The following is a 25,538-nucleotide window of genomic DNA, read 5'->3' as shown; positions in this document are numbered from 1 at the left end:
TTCCTTTTACCGTGGATGGTGCATTTGCTGAATGTAGAAAATGCAGTTTTCATGAAAGAAGATCCTTTCCTAAAAGGCAAAGTTTGTAAACAACATTATAACAACAACAAAGTCCAAGCACTGGGAAAACATGTATCTGCATGCCCTCTACTGGCTGGCAGGTGAGAGACGTCCAGTGCTTTTATGATTGATGGTGTCACCAGTGGATGGAGAATGGGATTTAAAACCAATTAAAATATGGCTTCGATCTAATACTTAGTATTCTCATATGGCCTTTAATATATGTGTTGTAATATGTGATTTAATACAAATTATATTTTGTGCAGAATTATTTATTACAGGAAAAGTATTCCAAATAAACGACAGTAAAAGGTGGGAACCCTTTGAACATCTTGAACCTGCAGGTCATCATCATCATCATCATCATCATCATCATCATCATCATCATCATCATCATCATCATCATCATCATCATCATACCATTTTCTTTATAGTGCAGCCAAAACAGTCTGTTGGCAAGGGTTATGCTTGGTCATGTGGTTGTGCAAGGTCAGAGGTCGGCAACTCAGATAATAAGAGCCTTTTTTTTTCAAATTCGGTCAAAAATACAATATCTTAAGAGATGTAATACATAACCCCCTATTTGTATAATTACCCCAATCACGCGAGCAGAGAGTGGGGTTAAGCAATAGGTCCACTTCCGTCCGTCCATCTACAAACATCAGTTTATGAGTGACAAACAACTTAACCTTAATTGATTGTTATATTTTGAACATGAGTCGGAAAACAAACCTGTAGTTTAACAGTATTTTAGATGTGAATTTGTCCCGATCGCACATGCACAGAGAGGAGTGAGATAACTTTTTTTTTTAATCTGTCTGCCTGAAAATGATTACAAACAGGAAACTTACTGTTTTCAAGGACGTCATAAAGAACACAAACAACAGGCACTGAGAACCAATGTAACATGTTCGGTAAGGGGATGTAAAAGACGCTGCATTTACAGCGGTAAACTTCCAGATATTTTTTTTCAATGACCTTCAAAGTCTCTTTTATTTCAATTAGAATATACTCGTTTTTCTTGATGAATATGAGGTTGTACAAAAAATACAGGACACTTTGGGGGGTGTGTGGATGTTTCCTTGAACGTCACAGAATACCACAGGTTGGGGGGGGGGGGTTAGATGATTTGATTATCCGAGGTGGCTTGGTTATGCTGGGTGGTTTGGTTATGCTGGGTGGTTTTGTTATGCTGGGTGGTTTGGTTATCCTTGTTAGTCTGGTTATGCTGGGTGGTCTGGTTATGCTGGGTGTTTTGGTTATCTTACATGGTTTGGTTATGCTGGGTGGTTTAGTTATGCTGGGTGGTTTGGTTATCCGAGGTGGTTGGGTTAACCTTGGTGGTTCAGTTATTCTCCATGATTTGGGTTTGCTGGGTGGTTTGGTTATGCTGGGTGGTTTAGTTATGCTGGGTGGTTTGGTTATCCTTGGTAGTTTGGTTATGCTGGGTGGTCTGGTTATGCTGAGTGATTTGGTTATCTTCAATGGTTTCGTTATGCTCGGTGGTTTGGTTACGCTGAGTGGTTTTGTTATGAAGGGTGGTTTGGTTATGCTGGGTGGTTTGGTTATCCGAGGTGGTTGGGTTAACCTTGGTGGTTCAGTTATTCTCCATGATTTGGGTTTGCTGGGTGGTTTGGTTATGCTGGGTGGTTTAGTTATGCTGGGTGGTTTGGTTATCCTTGGTAGTTTGGTTATGCTGGGTGGTCTGGTTATGCTGAGTGATTTGGTTATCTTCAATGGTTTCGTTATGCTCGGTGGTTTGGTTACGCTGAGTGGTTTTGTTATGAAGGGTGGTTTGGTTATGCTGGGTGGTTTGGTTATCCGAGGTAGTTGGGTTAACCTTGGTGGTTCAGTTATTCTCCATGATTTGGGTTTGCTGGGTGGTTTGGTTGTGCTACTTGTTTTTCCATTCACTCCTATCAGTCAGTCAGGACAGGAATCTGCGTTAACTTGCTTACTCTTCCCGAAAGACATTGAGGGATCTTCAACGTCCACCAACAGCCAGTGCAGCTGACAGACGGGCGATTCAAACCCATTCAAGGCAGCTCAATTTTCTTCTGACTGACTTGAAATTTCAAGAGGAGTTGCATATTTGGTCACTGAATTCAACCACCAATTATGTTTGAGGTCAACATCGGCCAAAAGGTCAACATAGGCCAAATGTCAACAACTTTGGTGAGATTTCTAATATCCTCAATTTTGATCAAATTGACTTGAAATTGGAAGAGGATTAATATTTCAGGTCACTGAATTCAACCAGTCAATTATTTTTGAGGTAAACATAGAACAAAAGGTCTCCAAGCTGGCCTCCAAAGCCAGTCGCCGATTGGGCATCCTTCGTCGTGCAAAGTCCTTCCTTGGCACGCCTGAGCTCCTAATCACATACAAAGCTTTCATCTGCAGCCTGATGGAGTACTGCTCTCCCCTCTGGTCTGGTGCTCCTGCCTCTCACCGTTCTCGGCTTCACGCTGTGAAAACCAAAGCATTTAAGATCATTGATATCTCCCACGATAAGGCTGAGTCTTTGGGTCTCTCAACTCTCTCTCTCACCGCAGGCAGGTCAGTGGTCTTAGTCTTCTACCGTCTCCTCTCCGGCCTCGCTTCCCTAACTCTGTCTGCTATCTGTCCCGCCAATATTTCCGCAGTGCGCTCAAGGTCCGCCAACAACTCCTTCTGGTTAAACTACCAAAATCAAGAATCACTGCTCATGTTCATTTTTTCATTCCTCTTTTTTCCCACCTTTGGAACAAACTCCCACTCTCTTCAATCCCACTCTTCCCTCCAGGTCTTCAAAATAGCTGTTCACCACCATCTCTTATCTTCCCCCATCCAAAGCCATGATCATTTCTACCCCCATTAATCCACCCCAAACCCACCTCCTTCATATCCTCTGCTTTCCTTCCTGAAATCCCTGTAGTGTCCATCTTGTTTACTCTGTTTACTTTACTGTCTTTACCCCATCCCTCTCCCTTCAACAGATCTCCTCATATGTCTATTCCCCACTGTTTTGTGCTTCCTCCTCTCGTCCCTCTTGTCTCCTGCTCCCCTTGTTATATATTCTGTGTGTTAGCTCTTATATAAGCCTTGACTGTATATAAAAAGGTCAACATAGGCCAAAGGTCAGCAACTAAGCTGGAATTTCTAAAATGCTCAATTTTCATACAATCGACTTGAAATTTGAAGAGGATTTGCACATCACGTTACTAAATTTAACCACCAATTGTTTTTGAGGTCAACATAGGTCAAGAGGTCAACATAGGCCGAATTTCTAAAATATGGCAATTTTCATCCGATTGACTTGCGATTTGAAGAGGAGTTGCATATTTGGTCATTGAATTCCAGCACCAATTATTTTTGAGGTCAAATTTGTTTAATGGATTTCGCAAGTATTGTGCTCTGCACGACGTCTTCTTCTTGTTTGTCTGTGAGCACGGTACTTGCGATCATGACGATCGGTATATCAAAAGGTTATAGACGGATTTGGACGAAACTTTGCGGACATGTTGGGTGTGTTACAAGGACGAATCGTTTGTGGTGAAGATCCGAATCCAGTTACAAGAATTTATTGACTCTTCACAATTGAGAGATAGGTCCAAAAACGATATATAGCATGATATCTCAAAAAAAGTTGGATGGTTTATAATAAAACTTGGTGGATGAGTTTGGTAGGTGACAAGAACAAGCCAATTAGATTTTGATTCAGGTCTGCATCCAGAACCGGCCTATCAGTGGAGTACAAAATGTAAACTGTTCAGCCTGGCGGAGGTATGTGCTCTACCGGATACCGTTCTAGTTTCTGAATGTTTTTTTGGTTTGAAATGTTTTCTCCCCCAAAATTTACTCCTATTTTTATGGACTGCTCCCTTGGACTTCCTTGTTTATCATACTAGTGAGCCCATTGGTCCATTGGACCAAATTTTCATTGGTCTTCACGGCCTTGCTGCATACCCACCTGCTGTGCTGCTTGAGCATTAGCCTGCCTTTCACCAAGCCCAGATGTGCTTGGGCCAGGGCGCGGGAGGAAGGCGGGGATTATAGGTTTGTTATTATGATTGCCAAATTATGGAACTATGATTATTGTTGTTAATATTATTAGTATTAATTAATATATGCTTTATGACAATGTTATCATTATTTTTGTTATTTATTTTATAATTGGAATGCCATGCCGTGGAAAGACCTATTAAGCTGCTCTATACACCTCAACATGTTTTGCGTTTAAAACATGGGAATTCTTCCGAGTTATTTGTAGTTAATAAACCTAATCAAGTCAGGAGATCATGACGATCATCGTGATGCATCATATTTCACATCAGAATGCTTGAGTAGAACTCCACAAAAAGCATTCCTCACACACACACACACACACACACACACACACACACACACACACACACACACACACACACACACACACACACACACACACACGAAGCCCTCATGAGCATACGCGTGCCAATTCACATTCAATCCTCATGCCATTACCCGACAAATGCTCGCTCCAAACCTTCAAGAGACTCGAACTACAATGCTACAACATTCCTCTGACCACCACAATGCCTTCATAATAATTCCCCCACTCTATTGGACCCCAACTCACCTCACCATTGACGTCATAACCTCGATGACTGCCACCTCCATCACAAACTTGCCACACTACCACTGCTACACTACACCACCATTACTATCGCTCAACCACAGTCTTCACCAACAACCACCACCACCTTTTGGGACTGGGGACGATGGGGTACATTCACAGCCGGGGAATGCGATGAAGTACTCCACCCCACGTTAATCTCGGAGCTCTGTCGTGTGCCAAGGTGCAGAGCGACTGAGGCCATTTCTGGAGCCAGGTCCTCGCAGGGGCAGGGCCAAAACTGTGGAAATCATCTGCATGCCAATGGAGGCACAGGTAAACGCCTATAGCCCCACCTGATCTGCCCCCAAGCAATGCTCACACCAGGGATTATCCAGTGCCGCATTCCGCACAGTTATGGGAGAACAGTTCGTTGTTGGTTCATTTTTTTCTCTCTCCTCTCCTCTCCTCTCCTCTCCTCTCCTCTCCTCTCCTCTCCTCTCCTCTCTCTGCAGTTCATTGTCTGGCCCTTCTGGGAAGCTTTGCTGTGCGGTGCTGTACAAATGGAGCGAACAGAGCTTGACAGATCGAGCGGAGCTTGATGGAGGGAACGGAATAGAGTCCACCTGTAAGAGGGAGACACCAGATCCAGCGCCGCCTGAGCTCATTAAACACTTACACATACAGACCTCTTTACACTCACGTAAGGCATATCCACTCACACATTATTTTCTTTGTCTCCAAAACCCCCTAACCCACATCTTTACACCTTCCTCTCCGCATTTCACTGACACTCACAGCATCCATCACCACACCTCCTTCGCCTACACACCATTAGACACCTTCAGTTTTCCTCCCCCTTTCTCCTCCACAGCGACTGGGAAGCATTGGTCCGTTGACTGCACAAGATAACATAGTGGTCACAAAAACCTCATTCTTTTCTCATCTCTCTTGCTCTCTAACTTTCCTCGTGATGATTGTGATGGCTCCTGTCATATTCGTATAAGATAAGCCTGTGTAAGTATAATGTCGGAATAGCTCTGCCCTTGGTCTTTGTTTTGTAAATACTGTCAGACCCCATTATTCATGGATTCGCTCTTCGAAGACCCCTCATATTTCTGGTTTATAAAATGTAACCTGCTTCGACATTTGCAGCCCTGTGCTTCACGTATTCACAGTTTTTTTCGCGTTTTTGCATTTTTTCACGGACATATGGGAGTTTTTCCACATTTTCGTGGTTGAATTCACGGGTTTTGTTTTTGTGTTTTTGCAGTTTTTTTCACATTTTCTTTGCATTTCCATGGTTTTTCGCAGGCGTACTCACAGTTTTTCACGGTTTTTCATGGGATTTTTGATTTTCCCAAACGAATCACCAACTGGCAGGAACCTATCCCCCCTTTTTCCATTGAAACAATGCTCCGCTATTCACAGATTCGCTCTTCGCGGCATTTTCCACAAACGTATTCCCCATGAATAGCGAGGTCTGACACTACTTGCATTTCTTTTGCCGCACCACACAAATTCTTGCTTTCCCCTACTTTGCAGTTCCCCTGCTCTGCATGAGGTTTGAATGTGAATTGGCATGCGTATACTCATGAGGGCTTCGTGTGTGTGTGTGTGTGTGTGTGTGTGTGTGTGTGTGTGTGTGTGTGTGTGTGTGTGTGTGTGTGTGTGTGTGTGTGTGTGTGTGTGTGTGTGTGTGTGTGTGTGTGTGTGTGTGTGTGTGTGTGTGAGAGAGAGAGAGGCACATTTTTTGTGGAGTTCTACTCGAGTTCTACTGTGGAATGTGATCCATCAGCTGTGCATTGAATCTCTTGCTTATTGTATACATTTTTCATTGCTCTAGCTTTATAAATAAATGTGCTTGTGACAAATGTACTCTGTTCAGAGGGTCCTTTCCTTCACTGATCCAGCGTAATCCACACGTAGTGTAGCTGGGAAGTTTTACCTCACCGATTGACTCTTGTTAGCCGGTGAGTACTCGGCAACTCCGTTCAGCTGCACCTGATATGGTAAGTCAATTCAAGTACACATAGAGGGCACAAGACCCCCTCCCCCCTTCCACTTGGTGTGGCTGTCCACAGGTTAGGTACCTACAGGAAGTAGTGAAACCCTGCCAGGATTGGTGGTACCAATCAGCACTCCTGGTTGGTTAGCAACCTGCCGAAGCATGGAGTTATCCACGTTTGGTGGCCTCAGAACCCAGAGTTTGAGAGGGACCCGAGTGCTTCCCTTCATTGCGAACGTCGAACCCCGCGCCGTAACAATATCATACATAATTAACGACATAACTAATATTAACCCTCTAAAAACAACATGCGTAATATCAAGCCTATATCACATCCTGTATGATACTGTGCCTTGGTCAGATATAGTCAAATTCTCAAGCCTGGTGTTAGCTTAGTGGTTGGGGTGGCGGCTTGGGATCCTAGGGTCCTGAGTTCAAGCCCCATTGGCTGCTGAATTAAAAATACACCAGGAGGTTGACTCAGCCTGTCATCCTTCTGAAGTCGGCAAAATGACCACCAGTGTACTGGTCAGGGGGACACTGCATCAGCGGCACAGCCGCGTCCCAACCAATGATGCAACCAGCAGCCACAGGCTGCACTCGACGGAGAGAGAGTCGAATTCTCCATGTACAAGTATTTCATTCCCTTGAAGAAGTTTCATCCGGGGTAATATTCCACAGATAATGTTGGAGTACTAAGTTTGTGTTCTTTCTGTGATGATGGGGTTAATATAAGAAGGAAATATATGTATGTATATGTATGTATATGTATGCATGTCTCTCTTACAAATGGTAATAATTACCCTAATGCTTATTCTTCCTTTGCTAGAGGTTCTCATAATGATCTGCTGAAATATGGCAACATCCATGACAGAATAAGATGCATGTTTCTTTAACTGCAGCAATAACTCTAAGTAACTAACAGCTGGCCCAGTTAGAATATAAACTGTCATAAAATGTAGCAAACGTCGAGTTGATGGTCAGAATGCTAAATTAGATTGAATACAATCAATCCAATGCCATAAAAACTGTGTATCAACATACACATCAGAGCATCATATCAAGAGATTTTGAGCTTTCATTGGTAACAGTACTAGTAACACTGATGCTCCAGTCCCAAAGAAAGCAAAGTGATCGTCGTTGACTAGCTTTGACTTCAAAAAGAACTGTCTGTTCTGTGGCGAAAGGTGTATGCCCATTGAAACCTGGGTGTCATAATCTAGAGCACTGGATAACTGGACAATCATACAATGTAGAACCGTTGATAACTTTAAGCAAAAGTTATCTAGATGTCTGCAATCTCCGTAATGATGCCATCACTGATAATGTTCGTATTCATGTAAATGGATCTGTTGCTGATCCACATGCTACAGATGCCCAATACCACAATGATTGTTATAAAGACTTTGTGAGTGCAAAGTCCATCAAGGCAGCGGTAAGTTAACTAATATTAGCAGTCAACAAGGCTGACATCACCTCCATACAGGATGAGGACATCGATAATGACTTTGAGAATGTAGAAGCAGACATCACAGAAGGCAAGACACGTGTATGGAATTCAGTGGTAATGCACAAGCTCTTTGTGTCATATGATGGACAAAGGCTGATTGAGAAACTTAGAAACCACTTTGGACCTGACCTGTTTTTGTTATCTGGAGATGGAATTGTCAGCCATCTGGTGTCCTGTAGTGAAGCATCTCATCTGTTGAGACTGGTTTATGAAGATGATTCTGATGATGTTGATGTGAAACATATAGCTAAACATATGATTCATGAATCAAATCTGCGAGCGCCCTCAAAGGAATCATATGACATCAGGTTGACATGGGACAACGCTGCCAATGCATCAAGTCCTTTTCAGATGAAGCGTCTCTCGTCACTCTCAGCACAGCCAGACAACACAAACACAGTCATTCTCACTGGAAACATTAGTGGGTCGTCTCTCCAACTGTTCATGGTGAAAAAGGAAGGATTTATTGACATTGAGCCACCACGGCCTGAATGATGGCACGGAATGCAAAAGGCAGAGAGACTCGTCCATTGTCATCGTGGTTGTTCAACCAAACACACAAAATCCACTTCACTCAATGGTCTTGGTGGTGTGGAATAAATATTATAATAATACCATTTATTTTGCACTGTAAAGGCACATAGGACTGCCAAGGCAATTTTATTGGCAAAGAGAACAGTCCTGGACAGGTCATCACTCCAAAACAGGTTACCCCCAATGGTTATTGTTACCCCAGTACACTGGTACTCATTTCACTGACCTCAGAAGGATAATAAACAGTCTTGTGTTAAGTTAACAGTAAACAGCAGCTTGAACTCAGGACTCTAAGGTCCCAAACCAGCTTCCTTAACCACCAGGCTATGTGGAGAATAAATGTCACGATTAAATATTGATGTGTTGAGTAATTCGTAAAATAATGAGAAAGTATTGCACAGAAAAAGAGCGCTTTGAGATGTACATGTCCTGAGACAAGCTCGCTCTTGTCCACAGTGCCAAGTGGCTCTCTAAAAGCACTGATTGGCCAATAATACTTACAGGTGTAATTTCTTATCACGACCCGATTTCCGCTATTAGCGATCAGAAAGAAAAATTGAAGAGTCACCACACGTTGAAACATCATAAATTATGTATTGTGACAAAATTGTAGTTTTGGTTGAATTTATGGAAGGAATAAAAGAAAATTGGTTCTGTGTTTCAGTCTTAACAATTGTATGAATAACTTCATGTTGGTTCCGTTGGATTTTTGACGACCATTTTGTTTTTGGTCCTAAAAAATTTTCCTCAAGGGTGCCAAGATTGTACCCAGCTGATTTTGGTTCAGGACGGGTCAAATATGTCAAATTATCCAAAAAATTGTCTGGACCCTAAAACATTGTCAGCCAAATATCCACCGGACTATAATGCACAACTACTCCGATTCTAAACCATTCTTCCTGTTTTCCATCAAATTCCAAATAAATTTTGTCTAACTTCCTGCCTTTGTCCCACGGTGTATTGCCGATGTTACAAAATCAACCGTTGTATTGTTATGTGTAATTTTGTGTCTCTGTTATGGCATGCCCAACACAAGCGATCTGCGTTGTGTGGCTCATGCCCACTTCTGTTCCTATTTTCATGCATTGTATTGCATTGAATTTGAAGAACGAAAGAAATATGTTCTTGAATTGAATTGAAAAAATTGAAATTTGTATCTCAAACACATCATGTTGAAATTTCACTCGCATGGAGTACAATGGTTCCCCGACAATTTGAGGGCCTTTCAAAAAGTTATTGGAATGAGCAACTCGCAACATTCTAAGAAATACCAACTTTTATATTTGTTAATGGTAGAAGGATATTATGTAGAAATCTCAAACCAGCCTGTTTCACGACTCCATTGTGGGATGAAGACCTATTGCTTCAGGCTTGACCTTGTACTTTGTTAAAATATATATATATATATATATATATATATATATATATATATATATATATATATATATATATATATATATATATATATATTCCTGAAAAGTGTGATTCATTTGAATTGAAAAACATGCATTGCCTGCAGATCATTGTTGGTGGAATGTGGTGGTGGATTGGAAGTTATGGGGGTAGGGAGGCTGGTGAAGAGGATTTATGATATGTTTATGTTTATGCTTTGTTTTGATACCATCATTACCATGTGTTCTACTAAATGAAATGTGATATTTACAGAAACGAGTGCACCTGCTCCCTATGGGAGTGGCAGGAAGGGTCCTGTTATTATCCTCTTTGGGATACATCGATTATATCATAGATCTAGGCTTGGATCGGTTAGTCTGTGGGGGACGCAATAAGCATATAATGACTCAAGAACGTCAGGTTTCCTCCCTTTCGGTTTCGTGTTAAACAGCAGTGGTTGCTAAACTTGATGCAGGTTGTTATTATATTCATCCAGTCGAATTAAAACAGTAAAAGTTTGCAATTTAATAAAGCTGTAAAGCTGTCGTTTTGGCAAGTATCCACTCCTCTTGGTCACGTCAGATGTTGAAGTGAGGAAGAAGCTTGAGAATCGCCACAAGACCTCTGCTGAGTTGGTCTGTAGACCAATCCCGGCATCAAGTGACGGTTGCAGATGGCATGGAAGAGATGTTATATAGCCTTGTCCCATGTACATGACAGATGAAATTGCAAACCACCCTTTTTGTTGAGATATGCTGATCGATTCAGCTCTTTTCCAAATGTATTCCTTTACACCTCCAGCAAACCACTGTTTTTTTTTATCTGTCTAAGATGACCACTTGACTGTTATCATTGTTGTGACCATGCAGGTTCAAGTGCATATATTCAGCAGAGTTCAAAACCTCTTCATAAGCTGGACGACGATGTTAGTTCATCCAGGCCTTAAGGGTGTGCTGAGTTTCTCATATGTATGTCTCAGTGCACGATGGGTCTCGACATCTGATGCCATTCACCAAGTCGCGTTTCCTATTCTTCCGGATATCCTCCTTTACATGAACTAACTGGCTGTGCAGTATTCTGCAGGGTTTATATGATGTATTGATGCCAAACTTGTATATACACACTTGAATCGGCAGGGTCACAGCATTGATAACAGTCAAGCGGTCATCTTTGACGGAGAAAAAAAAGGGCTTCTCCGTGAGGCTTTGGGATTCGAACCTGGTTGCCAAAAGTGGGTTGAATTGAAATGGAGATCATGATTTGTGGGTGAAAAATCTTTCTGAAAGAGTGTTCACTGAGGATGAGGTTTCAGTGCTTCAGAAGGGTCTTAACAACGACATTCCTCCTGACAAGATTCCTATTTCAGAATACATAGGTGGCACTGAGTCAGCCATTCACTCAGCGGAGATGAATGAGGTGCAAGCAGAGGAGCTTCGGTACAATGTCAGCACTTCACTTCATTAATCGAAGCTACCAGTGCTGAAAATCTCAGACGGAACGCTTGGCCGTAGGCAGTTACACCAGTAAAAAGGACATTATGATCGTTCCAGTGGACAAAGGCAGACATGTAGTCGTTTTGAATGACGATGACTATCATAAGTGGGGAAGCCTTTTGGAGGGCAAAACAACAAGAAGAATCTTGGTCACAATCCAACTTGTGGTATAAGGAAGAAAGTATGGTCTATCTATAATAATAAATGTGTGTGTCTCCTCCATTACTCCAAAACCATGAAACCTAGCCGCCCAAAACTTTGTATGCATACCAAGGGAACTCCAAGGGAGAGCATAAGTGAAAATTGGGTATTTGGGCAAATTTAAACACCCCTTTTGACGATAATTAACGGGGTGCTCATCATCAAACAACACAAAAGCTTCACCGAGATGGCAGCGCGCCATCTTGGTCATCCCACTTTCATGTCGGAGAAGCCGTCATTTTGTTTCGGCCTGCTCAAATATGCCTTGACTTGGAACAGGCCACACAGGCCTCTGGTGTACATTTGAAGACTGAACATGTGGAAGGCATGGCTCCAGGCTTAGTAGTCATCTAGTGGACCTCGGGTCCTCTCTTCCATTTCCGTAACTCCACAGAGACTTTTGCAGCAGTTTCCATGGCAATTGCTAGTTCAACAGCTTTCTGGAAACTTCGCTCACTTTCCAACAACAAACACTTTTTGAATACTCTCACTCCTCGATCCACAGATGATCCTGTCTCATAACGTGTCATTTAAGTTGTCACCAAAAGTCGCAGTGCTGAGCCAACCTTTTCAACTCAGCAACAAAATCACAGATCAATTCTCCATCATGCTGATCACGTTTGTGGAATCGAAATCACTGTGCAATTATGCTGGGTTTTTGGGCATAAATGATCCTGGAGAATTTCCACCCAATTCCCCATAAGGCTTTAAGTATGGCTTGTCTGGTGCAGTGAGATTCCGAAGCAAACCGTACATTTTGTTGCCAACTATGCTGAGAAATTCTGGCACCTGTCTTTCACTAACACTGCCATTCACCAAAAAATACTGTTCGAGCCTCTCCGAATATGCAAGCCAGTCTTCCTGCCATTCATCAAATGGTTCAATGCTTCCGATATAGCCTGCCATATCTTCATGACACAACACAAATGGCGCTCACTTACGGTCTGAGTTCCAAGGCCTTTGATGCTTCAGGCCCCAATGTTGTCTTCTTGTTCCAGTGAAGCTCAACAGGCCTCAGACTTGCACAGCAGCTCAGCATAGTTCAAATGACTTTTCAGCAGAAAAGAAATCCCACCTTCGTCGCCAGTTTACTTCGTATGCGATAGGATTAAGTTGAGCTTGAAGGAATCATGGCAGGCATTGGGAAGTGGAGGGCCAGGAACAACTTTATTCCACACTGCATATTAATAGGCAAGGCTATAAATACACCACAGTTGTGAAAATATCATTCATGTATTTGCTTTTGTAATGAATGTATTGAATATATGCAGCATTAAATACTTGCATCTTTAAATAAAGGGTGCCTGGAACAAAGTTGTCATTGGTTCATTTAGCACTACCTAATGGCACTGGAAACACCCTCCTGCAGCACTCTATACGCTTGAACATACACCCTCCCCAACATGCATTGCATCATTTTTGAATGTCCCCCAACCACCATTTGCAGTTTGATTCACACCACCCATTCACACCATACATCGGAGAAACTCGGCAAACCCTGAAGGCCCATATGAGCCAACATCGTCATCCAGCTTATGAAAGAGGCTTTGAACTCTGCTGTATATAAACACTTGAACATGCATGGTCACAGCTTTGATACCAGTCAAGTGGTCATCTTAGACAGAGAAATGTGGTTTGCTAGATGTGTAAAGGAATCCATTTTGGAAAGAGCTGAATCACCATTTCTCAACAAAATATGGTGGTTTTCAATTTCATCCGTCATGTACACGGGACAAGGCTACAACATCTCTTTCCAAATGTCTGCAACCGTCACTTGATGCCCGGATTGTTCTATGGATCCACTCAACCTACCCACGGTGGAGGTCACATGGCGATTCTCAAGCTTCTTCTCATTCACTTCAACATCTGCTATGACCAAGATGAGTGGATATTCAGCAAAACATCAGCCTTACCGACTAGTAAGTCCAGCTTTTTTCAATTATAAACTTTTCTAGCAGTAGCAACTGTTTAACAATATAATCATACATGTTTGTAGTTTATAATATTTTTTACTTCTGGTAGGGGTGCCCCACAAAATGCTAAGATAAGCTATTTATACATATTAACATGGCATTTCATTTGTCTGAGGAGGAAAAAAAACCCTTGAGGAGGGGGTGATATTATTAGTATTAATATTGTTTTATAATAACATTAATATTCTGCTTTTATCATTGGTATTGTTATTACTTTTGCTATTAGAAGCGACCTTGGATAAATGCCATGATAAGCTATTCTACACAGCTAAACATGAATTTTGCTTACGAATAATGTCCACAAAGTAATATGATTCACTTGATGACGTGGTTGTCATAAATGTCCCGTTACCATGGGAATAAGCTGCTCCATAAAGGGGTACGATGATAGAAGTCCCCCCAGTTAAAAGGAGTGAAACCCCACTGCGGATAGCGAGCTGCAACGTGACGCGTGGTATGAAGCCCCATTCGTCAAGAGAGGAAATACGTCGCTGAAGATAGTGCTGCGAATGTGGTTTAACTCCAGTGTACTCCTGTTTAACTCCAGTGAAACTCATATCCATGAATCATTTCCATGAAGGTGTAAAATGGCGATGAGCCAGAAGGAAAAGCCCTTTCTTCCTCACCTCATTAGGGGAGGTCCTTGAGGACTGCAGTTGTGTCGGGCAAAATGATTAGTTCAAAATCAGATTTAAAAACTACGCCAACGCTATTGCTTCACTTGTCCATTGGTTGGACAAGTGAATGTAACAAAGTTCGTGATGTAAAAGTGTTTCAATTAAACTGCCGATTACATCACGTGCCTTCTGTGATTACATCACGCACCTTCTGTGGGTCTCCGTTTGTTAGTTGGTTTGTAGGTGCATATGATCCTGTAGAGGGTTAAGGGGTTTATTGATTATATACAGAATTTGCTGCATTGCTTCCTTCTGTTTCCTCTCCCCTTGCAATTTGCCATTTGTTATAATAAACCTGACTTGGTCTGGGGTGAATTCTGGCTGTGGTGGCTGCTTCATTTGGTGGTTTTATAAGACCCGATAAAGGGACCATTGGTCGCGGTTCACAATGCTTATTATAAGTTCGCATCCTGTGACTCAGGTTGCTCAGCCTGAGGTTAGATCAGTCACGTGATGCCGGACGGCACAGCACTGGGCCACTTTAAGATTTCCAATCTGCACGGTAATGCAGTCTTCAGATGCAGATCCGGCAATGAGGTCTTGAAGCGGTCGACTGTTGCAGTCACTCTGAGGCTACCCTCTGGGATTCCAACCGGGAAACTAGAGTGACCAGTGGCTGTAACATTATTTATACACTGTATGTATGCGGAATTTGAACCTGGATTCCCTGCATTGTAAGTGAGGAGTATTTTTGGGAACTCTAACATGCCAACCCAAACTCGTAACATATATGCATCATGAGCCAGGGGTTCAAATTAGAACCACCAACAAGCCAACCCCTCCTCCCCACCCCCCCCCCCCCCATCTCAGACTCCAAAATAATTTCACTTCCCTCCCCCCACCCAAACATGAACAACAATGCAATGACTCTTCCACTCAAGCATGAAATGTGCCTCTGATGTTTCACCCCAACAACTTTCTCTACCAAAAATGTCACAACCTGGAATACCACAGCATAACATTAATTAATAATGCAAGAACCCTGAACTCGACTGAGACTGAGCCAACCAGGCCCACAATATCAAGAGTTGAAAAGGTGTGTGTCGAGTATACCTATCAATATGGCTCAGATTAGCTTAACAAGACCCTTATTTACACTCCCAACCTCTGAGAGCTCAAATGAATACACGAGTCGACATTAGTGTATTTTTACATGATTTATTAGGACAATAATGGACAATGGATAAACATATTTGGTCTGTAGGATGTGAGCCAGTATTCTCTATGTCGATATGGAGTTTGAATCTGGGTTCCATGTGTGGTGGGGCAGTTAACAGCAATTTTTGAGAGGAATCGTGCAAATGATGATACAAGCATCAAATTTGGCACATTTGTTCTCCGGGGGATTCTAATCAAATTGCCTGATTGGCCATTTAAAAATCCACATTTTTCAAAATTTGTATTTTCAAATGGCCAATTGGGCAGATTTGATCAGAAAGCCCTGCCGAACAGAAATGCCAAATTTGATGCTTGTATCATAATTTGCACGATTTTTCTACTATGTACTACACTAGTGAGGCCAGCCAGGTACAAACAGCGCACAATGGACATTTTGTTTACATCATGTTCATGTGAAAGACCCCAGAGTTTATTTCAAAAACATTGTGCCATTACCTGAACACACCTGCATGGTCAGGTATTTAATGACAATAGGGGGAAGCAAAGTGTGATCCTGTGATGGGGAAATTTCACAGTGGATAGTTCAGTTGAAAATATCTGGGATTAGTCAAGTAGACAAAACACTTGAGCAGCTGGCACCGTGTTAGTCCGTACAAAGTACACTGCACACAGTGATTGAACTGATTGGGAGCACCGTCCTTCCTTTTGATTGGAGCATTTTCCATTGATCCTAGCTCATCATCGGTGAATAACGTGAAACGCACTTAGCCCATCAATGCAATCGAAACAGGTCATGTAAAATCACATCCCTGGGGGTAGTTTAGGGAAGTGTTTCCTTGAACTCAAAGAATTTTCAAGAAGGATTGAACAATCTTTAGAGGGCGCTCTCGTTGTAAGAGAGGACCAGCTTTATTGTGTGCATTTATCCAGTGATTTTTCCACCACATTTTTCACATAATCATTCATTGAGCATTAAATGTCCCTGTATCAAACCTTGTTTATTGCACACATCGTAGGTATGTAACAAAAATATTTTTCTTCTCTTCTGTTGGTGAGGACACAACTAGCACTCAGATGTTGTGGGTTCAAATCCAGCTGAATGCAGCAGTTTTAGAGATTTAAACCAGAAAATTGGAGAAACCGAGCTGGAGAATTTCCTCACTTCATTGTTAGATTCTTCATCATTCCATGTGCAGAACAGGGCTGTTGGTTTGCATCATTGCTGGGAGCACAGCTGTGCGGTTGTTGGTGTCCCCTGCATGTTAGAACAGGAATTTGTAATTTGGCCACGTTGCTGGCAAAACTCACCTCCTCTTCACAAAAGACACTGTGGGATTCTTTGATGTCCACCAACTAATGGTAGCAGAATGGACACCCAGTTTAACATCCACCTGAGTAGAGGGACAGTAGCACACACTGATGTATCACCATACATGCAAAGCAACAGGATGACAGTTGAAAGCTGGATCAAGATTTGAATTCAGGCTGGACAGCTGAAAGGTAAGTGCACATCCCTCTAAGCTACCCGGGTAAGCCCACTGCTGGATTTTTGGAAAAGATCCAGCTGTCTCATTAACGACCTTCTGCATGGAGATAATCTGCTTGCTCCATCTGGTCTGGTCTATATGTAATGCCAGTCCACTCATTGTGGTTGTCTCTTTATTTCCTTCCCCTCTAGGACGAGTTTTGAATGACTAAGGGCTCTTTTTCCACTTTTAAATATCATCATCATGATATGCCTTGTTTCCTTTCTGAGTAATGAATATCCTTTTCCTGTATCTTTTTCTTAACAATAAAAATAAAAACACTTGAAGCAGCTGCCCTAGAATTTATGGCCTCTTCATCTAGGGCTCTTGGCCTATTGTTATTTTTACAGTTGTTTTCCCACTGGACTTTCACCCAAAACCTTCTCTGTTGTACCTTCCATGCATTGTTCAAGCATCCTCTTCAAATTGCTCATTTATTACTTCAATCTCCTTAAAATCAGTTCAATGTGCCTTGCATATCATGACAGGAGTTAGACAAACGTCTTTGGGATACATAGGCCTGGCCCGGTCAACCATTCTGTTTGGGCTGTTGAACCATGCTGTTTAGCCTCTACTGATCAACCTTGCAGCATATTCAGAAGCCCTCTGAATACTTTCTGGCCACTGTAATTCAATCTGAATCCTCATCTCCTGGTCAGGAATAGCAGCAAGGAGTCTTTCCAATGCTAATCTGTCCCTGCACACTTCGGCAGACTATGATCTCACTGCATGCTTTTCATTCCCATTCCAAATCAGAGATTGTTTCACGACATTTCCATTTCTTTTCGTATAATTGTACTCGCTCCAGCTCACTTTTGTGTTCCGTACCAAACTGTCTATTTCGGGCCAATGTTATATCTGGCATTCTCATTTCTCAAAAGCCCTTTTTGGGAGTAAGTTTAAACATCAGCAGCAGCTCCTCACAGAGTAGCCACCAATGGACAAGTTTGTTCAGCTTCCAACGAACCATTCATCTGAGATGCATTCCAAATGAACCACAAAAGCCTACAAACTCCCAGCCCCATAAGAGTTAACAAGTGGAGTATCTCTTTATGCCTGGTGTTGGTGTCATGGTTAGGGTGGTTGGCTGGGGATCCTAGCATCCTGAGTTCTTGTTCAGCTGTTGAATTAATACCAGGTGGGGTTGACTCAGCCTGTCATCCTTTTGAGGTCAGCAAAATGAGTACCAGAAATGTTGGGATGATTGAGTCATTTGAGTGTCCTGTGTTGGAGCGGAAATCTGTCCAGGTTTGTGCCCAATAGCCCAGGAGACTGCTTTGGCAGCACCAATGCTCTGTACAGAGTATGGTCCCGATGGAGGGAGTGTCTCTTTCAGAATTGGAATATATTGTCCCCATTAATTCTAACCTCATGATGCCGGCTGTGCCTCCTATAGGTTTATTTTTTCCTCCCACATGCCCTTGTGAGCCTCATGAGCCCAGATCAAGCTGCTGTTCAGAGATTTTTTTGAGTCAAAGCTGTATCTTTTTATTGTTTACGAAATAGAAGCTCATGGAAGAGTGAGTTGACAGAAGGCAAAGGAAAATGCAAGGACAGTGGGACAGTGAGACAACCATGGAAGCAACAAAGAGGTGAATGGCTAGGAGGAGGTGGAGTTGAGCAGAGAGGGAAAAAGACATAGCAACCTGCAAGTATAGGAAGGGGAGATGGTTTAATGAGGGTAGAAGAAATCATGTGTAGGAACGGAAGATGACTTGAGCTGTGTTGCATTATACCAACCTGAAGCCACAGAGGGAGGAGTTGGGATTTAACAGACAGAAAAAGGAGGTCCCACATGCGGGAGAAAAAAAGAACAACATAGTGGAGGTGAGCAGTGAGCCGGGAATTTGGGACATCCACAATGAGGCGGTTGTTCATCCCCTAACACTCGACTTCTGAAATGACGTATTCATGCTAATGAGGCCCTTTGCGCATGCTCTGTGTTTATTCTCAGTGACTCGGTTCTGCTCCCAGGGCACTTTTAACCTGCCGTTGCTTGCGCAAAATCTGTCATTCAAATCATCTTTTAATCATCATTTTAGCATTTAGTTGAAAGAGTGGCGATTTCAAAATTGTTGACCCTAATTGTACTGTTCCTGAATGCAAATCGGAGTCACGGAATAAAGGAGATACGAGAAATATCCGTGTGCAGGTGTCGTCGAATTCTTACCATTTCCTGTTAATACATGCAGATAGTAGCAGTGGATATGGCACATGTTCACAACGATAGATGGGTGCTTCTCATTTTACCAATAGATGCAAAAATCTAGTATGATTTATGTTATGGCTCTGGAACCAACCAAAAAGTATATATTTATAAGGGCACTCACAGCCCGTACAGCTCCCACTCCTTCCTACCCCATCCACGCCATCCTACAAAACATGATTAGTCGTAAAATCATCATTTTCAACTAACTGTGGGTATTTGCCAAGCTCCAGATATGACCTTCCCATTGGTGTTCAGAAGAACCCAAATCAGATTTTAAATAAATCACCAAGTCCATTAAATAAATAAAGTCCATTAAGCCAATGCTCTCCCTCATGCTCTCCCTCACTTCCATTTCTGGGTTTGGAGTGTTGGCAGCTCTCCTTCAGGACTCTCTGCTAACGATCTCAAAGTTAAGTTTCCGGTCATTATCTGTCCCGTTTTAACTGTTTATTTTCTCTCCTACATGTTACTGTGTGTTCCGAGTTCGGTTTTGTTTCAAAAATCGTGCTATTTTGTGAGATTTCGTCGACCTAGTTTTACCGGGTGCTTGAGGCCTACCCTTGAGGTTTGAGGCCTACCCTTTGTTTCCCCTCGGTGTACGATCGTGTTTATTTGGTTTTTTTTCCCCATCATCTTCAATTTCTATCCTCCACTTTCCGAACGTCCTCCATCCCTCCCACTAATCACTCTATTTCTTATCTTAAACCAAAAAAATAAAAAGACCGTTCTCCTTGCACACTCACGAGTCTCGATTCTTCCTCTTCTTCGTCAGCCTCTTCTTCCTCTTCGTCAGCCTCTTCGTCCTCGATTTTTCTGCAATACTTCCATTACCTAATCTGTTGAAAACTCTCTCAAGCATTAATAATAATAAAAACGATGTCTTATAATGCTTCATCTTCCTCTTTCACACTTCCTCTTTCACACTTCCTCTTTCACACTTCCTCTTTCACACTTCCTCTTTCACTCTTTCTTTACTGTATCATAATGCACTACTCTTCTGCTATTTAAACAGATTGCTCTCAATTCGACGTTTCCTTCATCCCTTGCCTAAAAAAATCCAACTGTTACAGCGTTTCTTCTCTCCATTCTCTGAATTCGCCTTCATTGCATCCCTCAAGAATTGTGTTTAATCGCATCTCTGACCTAAAACTTTAAAAAAACCTAGTTTGCCATGAATGTTCGCTTTCCATCAACCATTCTTTTTTACCAACTTCAGTGCCAACTCACCCCTCTCACTCCTCACTCTCAAAGCAACCATCCCACTCTTCTCCCTCCAAGCCTCCCTCTCACCTCTCTCAAAAACTCCCCCCTCACCTTTCTCCCACCATTCATCCCCTCACTCACCCTTCTCAAAGTTCCCCCCCCCCCTCTCATCCTCAAAACTGCCTCCTTCCACTGCCCTCTCACCTCCATCTCTTCACTCCACCTCCTCAAATCCTCAATTGCCTTCTTCCTCCTCTCTTGTCCCCCCTCTCCCCCAGCACCACAGAGCCTTTTGTCCTCCTCATCCGGCCCCTCCCCAAGCTATTCTGCAATCCCCCACACTCTTTCAACAACCCTCCTCTCCTACCCTCCTCCTCCCACCCCTGCACCCAAACCCTCCTCCCCTCCCTCTTCATTAAAAGTGTGGACATCAAATATCCGGGGCCTTCGCTCAAACCTTTCAGATCTTTCCATACAGGTTGCCACTGACAAACCATACATAATCTGCCTAACAGAAACTTTTCTCCCCCAAAACGTGACTGACTCCCAAGTATCTCTCCCTGGTTACTCCCTCCTCCTGTTTGACAGACTAGAGCCTCGTCCTGGTGGAGGAGTTGCTCTCTTCATCAAAGACTGTATTCCTCACTCTCCATGCACTGCCCTCACTCCCACACACCCCCAGAAATACCTCCGGCTACAGCTTCCCTTCCACTCCCACCTCATGTTTATTTTGTACTGTACCGTCCACCAAACAGTGATGACTCCATCTACACAGTCTCACTATCCGAAAACATGGACCAACTTCTATCTTCTCATCCAAACTCTCTCTTCCTCATATGTGGCGACTTCAATTGTCATGCTAGTTGGCTACGTGTGGGTACCTCTCTCACCTGTCATGGCACCTCAGCAAAAGCTTTCTGCGACTCATTGGGACTGACTCAATCGGTCAAATTCCCGACCCGGATCTCAAACAATGGTACTCCCTCTCTTCTGGATCTGATTTTGACAAATTTCCCTGACAATATCTGTTGCTCTTTCTTCGCTCCAATCGGTTCTTCTGACCACGTCCTTGTCAAAGTGGACATCTCTCTGGCTGTTATCAGAGAACCACCTCACCGCCGTCGAGTCTGGCATTTCACTCAAGCCGACTGGCAGGGTCTCCAGGCAGCCATCAAATTTATAGACTGGTTTCCTATCGCTACTTTCTCCAACATCAACTCATCCTGGGAATTCTTTAAAAGAAACTTGCTCTCCCTCATGCACAGATTTCTCCCCTCTCGTCTTCAGTTGTCCCACCCTTCCTCCCGCCCTTGGTTCACTGAAGCTTGTGGTGAGGCAGTTGTCCTGAAACAACTTGCCTTTGCCTCATGGAAAGCAAACCCAACTGAGGGCAATCTCAGTTCCTTCCATAAAGCTCAGAACAAGTGTGTATCTACCCTCAGGAGAGCCAGAAAACAACATCTTTCTCATCTCAAGTCCGAACTCTCAAACCTCTATCCCTCCTCAAAATCCTGGTGGCATCTAATCAAATCTGTTTCTGGTGTATGTTCCCCCTCCATCCCCTCCCTTACCTCAAATGGCCGCACTGCTCATACCGCATGTGAAAAGGCTGAATGCCTAAACTCGGTGTTTGCAGCTAAATCTTGTGTCCAAAACCCATCACTTTCTCGACCTACCTTACCCAGTCGCACCCAACTGTCCCTGGACTCTGTGTTCTTTTCTCCTGACAAGATGGAGAGCCTGCTGTCAAACCTCGACTCAGATTCTGCAACCGTTCCAGAGGGCATCAGCCCACGTGTCCTAAAAACCTGCTCTTCTGCTCTTGCTCACCCTCTCTCTGTTCTATTCACCCTCTCATTTGCTCAAGGCCATACGCCATCTGCTTGGAAATCAGCAAGCATTACTGCACTGCATAAAAAGGTGCAAAAACAGATCCTTGCAACTACAGACCAATCATCCTTCTCCCAATAATCAGCAAGGTTATGGAATCCATCATCGCTTCAGACATTAAATCCTTCCTCTTCTCCAATGGCTTGATTTCTCATCATCAATTTGGTTTCAGACTAGGTCACTCTACACTGAATATGCTGCTTCTGCTCTCCCAACAATGGATGGAGGTCCTCAATGCCAGACAGGAAATCCAAGCCGTATCCCTGGACATATCACGCGCTTTTGACACAGTTTGGCACCCTGCCCTACTCACCAAACTCTCTTCCTATGGTATCCAAGGCCATCTCCACTCATGGCTCGCAGACTTCCTCTCCTGTGCAGTGAATGTGTGGCCCTAAATGGAGTTCACTTACCCCTCTTCCTGTCCAGGATGGAGTTCCTCAAGGTAGCGTTCTGGGCCCTGTTCTTTTTCTGGTTTTCATCAACGATCTCTCCGACTCTCTGGAAAATCCTCTACATCTCTTTGCTGATGACTCCACCCTCTGCCGTAAAATCGGTCATCCCTCAGACCGGCAAGCAGCAGCTTCTTCGCTCACTGCAGATCTGGATAAAATCACAAACTGGTCCAACACGTGGAACATGTCTTTCAATCCGAACAAATTGCTTGTTTTTCTACTTGCTTTTTTTCTACTCTACTACTTGTTGTTCTACTCTACTTGCTTGTTTTTTCTGTTTTTTTTTTTTTAATAGAGTACATTTCTTTACGCAAAACATCTTCATTCTTTGTGATAAGTTGTTGCACTTCCATTGCAATATCAACATTAAGTTATTTTTTTCTTGACATGTACAACCATCTGTTCTCCAAATATCATTCACCAACGAGATTTGTTCAATTTGTCATTTAACCAGTTACACCTTGTGGCCAAATGCTTGCATGTCGCCATGTGGCTCTTGACGTCGGCCAATTTTTCTTCAAGATAACCACGAACCTCGTTTTGCTTTTTTTTTTATCATCCAGTCTGGCATTCATTCAAATCAGCTCTCACATCCTTCCTGTTCGCATCCACAATTACTTGCAAATCAGCTGTGTCGGTCCTTAATTCATTAATGCTAATATTCCATGTTGGTTTGCAGCTGGACGTTCTGTTCCTTCATTTGGCCTGTCTGTTTATCCAATTTTACAACGACGTAAGACAGCCTGGAACATTTGATTTAGTCATTGAATCCTTCCTCTGCACCCCCTGCTGGTGATTGCATTATTTCTCTCTGGCTCAGGAACCAGGCCTCGCTCAGATGTTGCCCTTTGGTCTGTCTCCATAGGTAACCAATCATAAAAAAATCATCCAAACTACTTGACATAGAATTTTGTTACTAGGGGAACTATCCAACTCCTGATAACCAAAGGTGTAATGTGTCAGGGATTGTCACACAGCACTCTCCCTCTGCCTTCCCCCCCCTAAGTCTGTCTCTTCCTCTCTTTTTTTCTTCTTTTCTTTTGTCGTCCTCCTCTTATCCTTCCCCATTTATCCCATTTTGGAGTTTTCTCTTTTGTTCTTCCCGATTTAGTAGCCATGCTGTGGCCATGTTTGTTCTCTACTCAGCTTGTCCAACTCCTCTCAAAGTTTCTGTATCAATGAGACCTTATTGGTTGTGATGTGAACAAGTGCCTGTGGGTGCAGGAGTCTCTTCAGACGTCGTCGTCCATACCGTTGTTCTGCCCGCCCCTCTGACATACTTTGCCTCAAGTCTAAAGGTGCTGAAAGTCAAATTAATTGTCGATGAAATAAAATCAACCCGCTAGTTCAAGATAAACCTGTAAACCAGCCAATCTCAGTCCACTGTGGGATAAAGGCCTCAATCAACTCTTCTTGAGGAGTGTTTGTAAAACTCCACATGCTTGCCAAGTATGGGTTGGCAGAAGTGAACATCCATGGGAAACGAATCCACAGCAGCCAATCGAGAAAGACCTGTCTTTACAACTACTCAACTTGAAGGAATAAATGTTATGTCTTTGGACAAAATTCGGAGATAAATCTCTTACACTTCTTACAGAGTCTGTGTGTGTGTGTGTGTGTGTGTGTGTGTGTGTGTGTGTGTGTGTGTGTGTGTGTGTGTGTGTGTGTGTGTGTGTGTGTGTGTGTGTGTGTGTGTGTGTGTGTGTGTGTGTGTGTGTGTGTGTGTGTGTGTGTGTGTGTGTGTGTGTGTGTGTGTGTGTGTGTGTGTGTGTGTGTGTGTGTGTGTTGCATGCAATGTGTCCATCCTGTTTTCACGCTCACAGAATAAACGGGCGTGGTGTCCTTTGGGTGGTGTAGAAAAAGTGGAAGAGAGGATTGAGCCAAGGCTAACCCATGACTTACAGCTGTGATTTGTAACAGCAGTGACGCAGCACCAACTCACCCTGAGCCATAACTCTCAACGGATCGAATGCTCACTGTCCGGCTATGCCTGTGACGCATTCAGTCCAGCCCAAGTGTCCGTGTGAATGTCCTGGACAGACTGATTATTCGGACACGGATTATTCGTGTCGCTCTCACGACGATGCAATCCATACAGTCCACTGCGAATAGGACTCGAGCTGTTTCCGGAGGGTGGTTGGGTTTCTATCCTTCCAGCAGGCTGCGCCCTGGATCCGATCCCACCGGGTGGACATGTGTTTCCCGATTTGAGCCAGAATTTTGTGATGCATCCCGCACTGACCTCACTCCCTCTCTATTCTTTGTTACGACATGACTCATGTATTTTTTCCTTTATTCCCTTCCAATTTTATTCCCTTTTCCTGTTTTTTATGGATTTTTTTTTTTTGCAGTACATTTCTCCTCTGGCACAGTACTCCAGTCAAGGCATTCCATGACATACAACATGACAAAAAAAACATCTACAAGGGCACTCAGTAGAGTGCATACCTCTGCCACGTGATGCCTGATCCACAAGAACATTTTTGGCCCGATCTCTCAATGGTGAAGAATCACTTAAAAATTACCGGATCCAGATCCGGATATACACTAAAATTGAATCAATTCTTCCTTGTCACATACCCAATGTGTCCACCAAGTTTTGTCAAAATCCGTCCACAACTTTTTGAGATGTGCTATTTATTGTTTTTGACCCGATCTCTCAATGTGGAAGAATCACTTAAAAATTATCTGGATCCGGATCCAGATCTTCAC

The 25,538-nt window shown here is 43.1% G+C and overlaps 1 long non-coding RNA gene across 1 annotated transcript; it reads left to right on the top strand.

Annotated features, from left to right (window-relative positions):
* Positions 1-1,185: 1,185 nt before the first annotated feature.
* LOC147017189 (uncharacterized) lies at positions 1,186-6,373 on the top strand. The gene is made up of 2 exons (XR_015049387.1): positions 1,186-4,972; positions 5,152-6,373. It is a non-coding gene; the product is annotated as an uncharacterized LOC147017189 (long non-coding RNA).
* The last annotated feature ends 19,165 nt before the right edge of the window (positions 6,374-25,538 follow it).

Source organism: Eptatretus burgeri, chromosome 11, assembly GCF_056783735.1.
Source record: "Eptatretus burgeri isolate ZD-2024b chromosome 11, Ebu_testis_v1, whole genome shotgun sequence".
NCBI classification, from domain to species: domain Eukaryota; kingdom Metazoa; phylum Chordata; class Myxini; order Myxiniformes; family Myxinidae; genus Eptatretus; species Eptatretus burgeri.
The sequence above is the reverse complement of the archived record's forward strand: the minus strand, read 5'-3'. Positions and strand labels throughout refer to the sequence as shown.